The sequence below is a fragment of the Ovis canadensis genome, chromosome 1 (assembly GCF_042477335.2).
Source record: "Ovis canadensis isolate MfBH-ARS-UI-01 breed Bighorn chromosome 1, ARS-UI_OviCan_v2, whole genome shotgun sequence".
In the NCBI taxonomy this organism is placed as follows: domain Eukaryota; kingdom Metazoa; phylum Chordata; class Mammalia; order Artiodactyla; family Bovidae; genus Ovis; species Ovis canadensis.
In genome coordinates, this window is record NC_091245.1 from 219630277 (window position 1) to 219637323 (window position 7047).

At 39.3% G+C, this 7047-nt stretch overlaps 1 pseudogene; it reads left to right on the forward strand.

Annotated features, from left to right (window-relative positions):
* Positions 1-2152: 2152 nt before the first annotated feature.
* Positions 2153-4399, forward strand: LOC138443008 (PDZ and LIM domain protein 7 pseudogene; annotated as a pseudogene).
* Positions 4400-7047: the final 2648 nt, after the last annotated feature.

Below are 7047 nucleotides of genomic sequence, written 5' to 3' on the forward strand. Positions count from 1 at the left end.
AAGGCAATGCCAAAGAATGTTCAAACTACCACACAATTGCACTCATTTCACACACTAGCAAAGGAATGCTCAAAATTCTTCCAAGCTAGGCTTCAACAGTACGTGAACTGAGAACTCCCCAGTGTTCAAACTGGATTTTAAAAAGGCAGAGGAACCAGTGATCAAATTACCAACATCTGCCGGATCATAGAAAAAGCAAGAGAATTCCAGGAAAATATCTACTTCTGCTTCATTGACTATGCTAAAGCCTTTGACTATGTGGATCACAACAAACTGTGGAAAATTCTTAAAGAGATGGGAATACCAGACTACCTTATCTGCCTCCTAAGAAATCTGTATGCAGGTCAGGAACCAATAGTTAGAACATTACATGGAACAACTGACTGGTTCAAAATAGGGAAAGGAGCACATCAAGGCTGTATATTGTTACCTTGCTTATTTAACTTATATGCAGAGTACATCATGTGAAATGCTGGGCTGGATGAACCACAAGCTGGAATCAAGATTGCCAGGAGAAATATCAGTAACATCAGATATGCAGATGACACCACCCTTCTGGAAGAAAGTGAAGAGGAACTAAAGAGCCTCTTGATGAAAGTTAGAGAGGAGAGTGAAAAAGCTGGCTTAAAACTCAACATTCAAAAAACAAAGATCATGGCATCTGGTCTCATCACTTCATGACCAATAGATGGGGAACAATGGAAACAGTGACAGACTTAATTTCTTGGGCTTCAAAATCACTGCAGATGGTGACTGCAGCCATGAAATTAAAAGATGCTTGCTCCTTGGAAGAAAAGCTATGACAAACCTAGACTGCATATTAAAAAGCAGAGACATTACTTTACCAACAAAGGTCCATATAGTCAAAGCTATGGTTTTTCCAGTAGTCATGTATGGATGTGAGAGTTGGACTATAAAGAAAGTGCTGAAGAATTGATGCTTTTGAACTGCGGTGTTAGAGAAAGCCTCTTGAGAGTCCCTTGGACAGCAAGGAGATCAAATTAGTCAATCCTAAAGGAAATCAGTCCTCAATATTCATCGGAAGGACCGTTGATGAAGCTGAAGCTCCAATACTTTGGCCAACTGATGCAAAGAACTGACTCATTGGAAAAGACCTTGATGCACAGTCCCTGGGGTTGCCAAAAGTTGGACATGGCTGAGTGAGTGAATTGAACTGAACTGAACTATGACTTGCTGAAGGTTCAGATGATGGTTGGATATTTTTTTAGCAATAAAACACTTTTTAAATTAAGATACATACATTTTAAAGACATAGTGCTACTATATACTTATTAGTCTATATTTTAGTATAAATATAACTTTTATATAAAACAAAAAAAAAATTGTGTGACCAACTTTATTGTGATATTCCCTTTATTACAGTGGTCTGGAATCAAACCCACAATATCTGTAAGGTATGTCCTACCAACCTGGGTAGGCTGTGTAGGGACTCTAAAGATGGAATTAAGGTAGTAATCAGCTCAACATTAAATTAGGAAGATTATTGTGCTGGGTCCAGTGTAATTACATAAACCCTTAAAAGTGGAAGAAGAAGGCAGAAAAGTGGGTCAGAGAGATGCTGAATAAGGAGAAGTAGTAGGGAGAAGTAGTAGATGACACATGAGAAGAATATTCAAAGAGAGTCAAGGCATAAGAAGGACTTGACTAGCCATTGCTGATTTTGAAAATGGAGGAAGGGGGCCATAAGCCAAGTTACACACGTGACCTCTGCAAGCTGAGCACAATCTCCATCTGACAACCATCAAAGAGATAGAACTCCAACACTAAAACTGCATGGAACTGAATTCTGTCAACAACCTGAATGAACTTAGAAGTGGATTCATCCTCAGAGCCTTCAGAAAAACAAAAAACAAAAAAACAGCTCTGCCGAAACCTTGAATTTGGCCTGTTAAAATCCAGAGAAAAAACTGAGCCACACTGGCATGGACTTCTGATGTATACTGTGTAATTTTTAAATGAGTGTTATTTTAGGGTACTAAATTTGTTGCAATTTGTTTTGGGGGACAATAGAAAAGAAATAAAGAGAGAATATGTTCAGCCTTTCACCACTGAGTATGGCATTAGTTGGCCACCTCCACCCCACAGGTTGAAGGAGTTCCTTTATATTCTTGGTTTGCTGTTTCTCTCAGCAATGGGTACTGAATTTTGTCCCTTTTTTTTGCATCCACTTAGATAATTGTATGTTTTTCAACATTTTTCTATTAATGCGGTGAATTATACTTTTTCTCTTTTTAATTAATATTCAGGAAAGTAATGACAACAAATTGAGTTTTTCATTTAAAGCATATAAAGGGGTAGGTTGCAAAAGGATACTCACTGTAGTATGGTGAAATTATGCTGAGTGGATGAGTATTAATCCTCATTTTTTATCTTTTCTTAAGTAATAGCTTTATTGAGGTATAATTCATTTATCATGTAATTTCCCCTTTAAAATGTACAATTCAGTGATTTTTAGTATATTCAGAATTGTACAATCATCATATTATTTATTATCAGTACATTTTCATCGCCCCCAAAGAAGCCCTGTACCCATTAGCAATTATCTCTCATTCTCTCCTCCACCCAGTCCCAGCAATCACTAATCTACTGTCCGTTTCTATGGATTTGCCTGTTCTAGACCTTTCATATAAATGAAATCATTCAACATGCAGCCTTTGTGACTGGCTTTTTTTCATGTAGCATAATTTTTAAGGATAATCCACACTTCCTATTTATAAGTACTTCTTCCTGGTGGCTTCCTTCCCTGGTGGCTCAGATGGTAAAGCGTCTGCCTGCAATGTGGGAAACCTGGGTTCGATCGCTGGGTTGGTAAGATCCCCTAGAGAAGGAAATGGCAACCCACTCCAGTACTCTTGCCTGGAAAATCCCATGGACAGAAGAGCCTGGTAGGTTACGGTCCATTGGGTCGCAAAGAATCGGACACAACTGGCGACTTCACTTTCACTTCTCACTTTACTTTCTTCCTTTTTATGTTGAATGTTCCATTATATAGAATAGCATATTTCATTTATCCATTCATCAGCTGATGAGCAATTAAGTTTTTTCTAGTTTTTTACTATGATGAATAATGTTTTATGAACATTAATGTACAAGTTTTTTGCAGGGATGAAAATTCTCTTGAGTATATAACTAGGTGTAGAATGGTTAGGTCATATGCTGTCTCTAAGTCTGATATTTTGAGAAACTGCCAAACTGTTTTCCAAAGCAGCTGTGCTATTTCACAACCCCACTAGCAATGTATGAAGGTTCCAATTTCTCTACATTCTTGCAACAATTGTTACTGTGTTTCATTTCAGTCATTCTAGTGGGTGTAAAGTGGTATCTCACTGTAGTTTTGATATGCATTTCCTTAATAACTGATGATGTTGATAAGTTTTTTGTGTTTAATAGCCATTTCCATATCTTCTTTGGAGAAACATCTATTCAAATCTTTAGCCAATTTTAAAAAATTATTTTTCTGTTTATTTTTGAGTTGTAAGAGACCTTTACATTTCTGTATACAGATCCCTTATCAAATATATGACTTGCAAGTATTTTCTCCCTTTGCATGATTTTATTTTCACTTTTTTGATGTTGTCCTTCAAGGTACAAATATTTTCAATACTGATGACATTCAGTTTATCTTTTTTTTAAAATTGACTACTTGGAGTTCTGCCCGCAGGCGCCACCTGGGAATCCCTTCACAATCCCAGCAGGAGCAGCAGCGTGGATTCCTTTAAAGTGGTGCTGGAGGGGCCAGCACTTTGGGGCTTCTGGCCACAGGTGGGCAAGGACTTCAATGTGCCCTTCTCTATCTCCTGGCTCACTCAGTCCTGGAGGTAAAACTGCACAGGCCAGCATGGCTGTGGGTGACTGGGTGCTGAGTATTGATGGTGAGAATGCAGAGGGCCTCATACACATAGAAGCCCAGAACAAGATTCATGCCTGTGAGGAGAGCCTCAGCCTTGGTCTCAGCAGGGCTCAGCCCCCTCAGAGGAAACAGCAGAAGGCCCTGGCCCCTCACCATGGACCCCCCTCACCCCACTCCCACCCTCGCCCAGGCAGTACACCTTTGCACCCAGTGCTTCCCTCAACAATACACCTGGCCTTCGGGGCAACACCACTAGCTGACAGTGCCCTGTAGCAGAATGGGCAGCTGCTCAGCAAGTAGTGGCTGATGGAGGACATGGAAGACTGGCAGCCAAAGTCTGGGACAGGCCAGTCCCATTCCTTCTGCATCCTCGCCCACCTCACGAGCACCGAGTTCATGCAAGACCTGATGAGAAGCACCTGAAGAAACCAAGGGAAAACTGTCCTGGAGCTGCAGAGCCCATGCCACACCCACCTCCAGGACTGGCACCCCTGGCACTCTGCCCATGTGCTCAACATGCAATGGTAGTCTGGCCCTCGCTGGCTGGCTGCCCTTCTGCCTCTCTTTCTGTTCTTCCACCCAGGGCATCTCCCCTTGGTGCTTCCAGCTTCTGCCTACCTCACCCATCCTTTTCTTGCCCCTGCATTGAGCCTCCTGCTGGCCTAGCCCTGGCTGCCTTACTGGCACTGGGCCTGGCTCCATTTGACACTGCCCTCACTCTTTGCCCTATGGTACTGCTGTCTGCCAGGTCTGTGCTGGCTTGGGCATGAAAATAACTTCTTAGCCCTGCTTAAAAAAAAAAATCTGCTTGCAATGCAGAGATGCAAGAGTTGATGCAGAGATGCAGGGGTTGATCTCTGGGTGGGGAAGATCCTTCAGTAGGAAATGGCAATCCACTTGTTTTCTTGCCTGGAATATTCCATGGACAGAGGAGAGCCTGGTGGCCTACAGTCCACGGGGTTGCAAAGAGTCAGACACGACTGAGTACACACACAAACACATGCTGTGAAAGGATTCCTCCCATCTAGTTAACTGGCACATCCATCATGTCATACATCACACATTTATCTTTTTTTGGTGAGAACATTCACATGCTACTCTCTTATACAACACTGTGTTGATTCATTATGCTATACAATACATCCTTATACCTTATTCATCTTATAGCTGAAAGTTTATACCTGTTTACTAATCTCTTCCTATTTCTCCCTAGATCCTGGCCACAATTTTCTACTCTCTGTTTCTGGGGTGTTTTTCAAGATTCCACATATAATGAAATCTAAATTCAGTAGTTTTCTTTCTCCACCTGGCTTATTTCACTTAGCATCTATGTGTTCATCTATGTGTCAAAAGTGGCAGGATTTTCTTCTTTCACATGACTGAATAATACTGTATTCATTGTGAATATATACCACACCTTCTTTATCCATTCACCCACTGACAAACACTTAGGTTATCTCCATACCTTGATTATGCGAGTAATACTGCAATGAACATGGGAGTGCAGATGTCTCTTCAATATTCTGTTTTCATTCCCTTTGGATATATACACAGGAGTAGGATTGTTGGATCATATGGTAGTTCTATTTTTAATTTTTTGAAGCACCTCCCTGCTGTTTTTCATAGCGGTTGCACCATTTCACAGTCCCCAAAACTGTGCACAAAGATTTCCTTTTCTCTACAACCTGCCAGCACTTGTTATCTCTAGTCTTTTTGATGATGGCCGTTTTAACAGGAGTGAGGTGATAATATCGTGATTTTGATTTCCCTGATAATTAGTGATATTAAGAAATTTTCTATGTACCTGCGGGCCATTTGTATGTCTTCTTTGGAAAAATGTATATTCCATTCCTCTATTTTAAAATCAGATTTTTTTTGATTACTGAATTGCATGAATTCTTTTTAAAAAACAACAATGGCCAATTTTGTATTCAAGAACTCTAATAATTGCTTATTTTTAATATTTATTTATGTGGCTGTATCAGGTCTTAGTTGCAGCACATGGGATCTTCATTACATCATGCAGGATCTTTCACTGTCGCACACAGATTCTATTTATGGTGCAAGGGCTTAGTTGCCCCTCAGCTTGAGGAATTTTAGTTCCCCAACCAGGGCTTGAATTAATGTCCCCTACATTGCAAGGCAGATTCTTATTTACTGGACCACCAGGGAAGTCCCTGAATTTTGCATGAATTCTTGATGTATTTTTGGATACTTACACCTTATCAGATGTATGACTTGCAAATACTTTCTTCCATCCCATAGGTTGTCTTTTCACATTGTTGATGGTTTGCTTTACTATGCAGAAGCTTTTCCGTTTGATGTAATCCTTGTTCATATTTTTTGCTACTTTTTCTTTTAATGAACTATCCAAAAAAAATCACTACCAAGATCAATGTCAAGAAGCTTACCCTCTATGTTTTCCTCTAGGAGTTTCATGGTTTTGGTTCTTATGTTCAAGTCTTTAATGTATTTTGAGTTAATTTTTTTGTGCGGTATAAGATAGGAGACCAGTTCCATTCTTGTGCATCTGGCTATCCAATTTTCTCAACCTTATTTATTGAAGAGCTACACTCTCCCCATTGTATATTCCTGCCTCCTTTGTCATCAAATTGGCCATATAGGCATGAGTTTATTTCTGGACTACTTTTATAATTCGTTCATCTATGTGCCTGTTTTTGCACAATGCTGTACTGTTTGATTACTACAGCTGTGTAGTATAGTTTGAAATCAGGAAACACAATGCCTCCAGCTTTATTCTTCTTCCTGCACTAGATTACTTTGACTACTTGGGATATTTTGTGGTTCTCTACAAATTTTATGATTTTTATATTTATGTGAAAAAATGCCATTGGAATTTTGATAGGAACTGCATTGAATATTAGATTGCTTTGAGTAGTATGGAAATTTTAACAACACTGTTTCTTCCAGTCCATAAGCATGGAATATATTTTGTGTCTTCTTCAATTTCCAAGTCTTAAGAATTTCCAGATCTTTTACCTCCTTGGTTAAATTTATTCCCTAGAATTTTATTCTTTTTGAAGAAATTGCAACTGGACTTCCTTTTTATTAAAGTATTAATGATTTACAATATTAATTTCAGGTGTACAGTATAGCAATTCAGTATTTTTGCAGATTATACTCCATTATAGATTATTACAGGTAGTAGATATAAC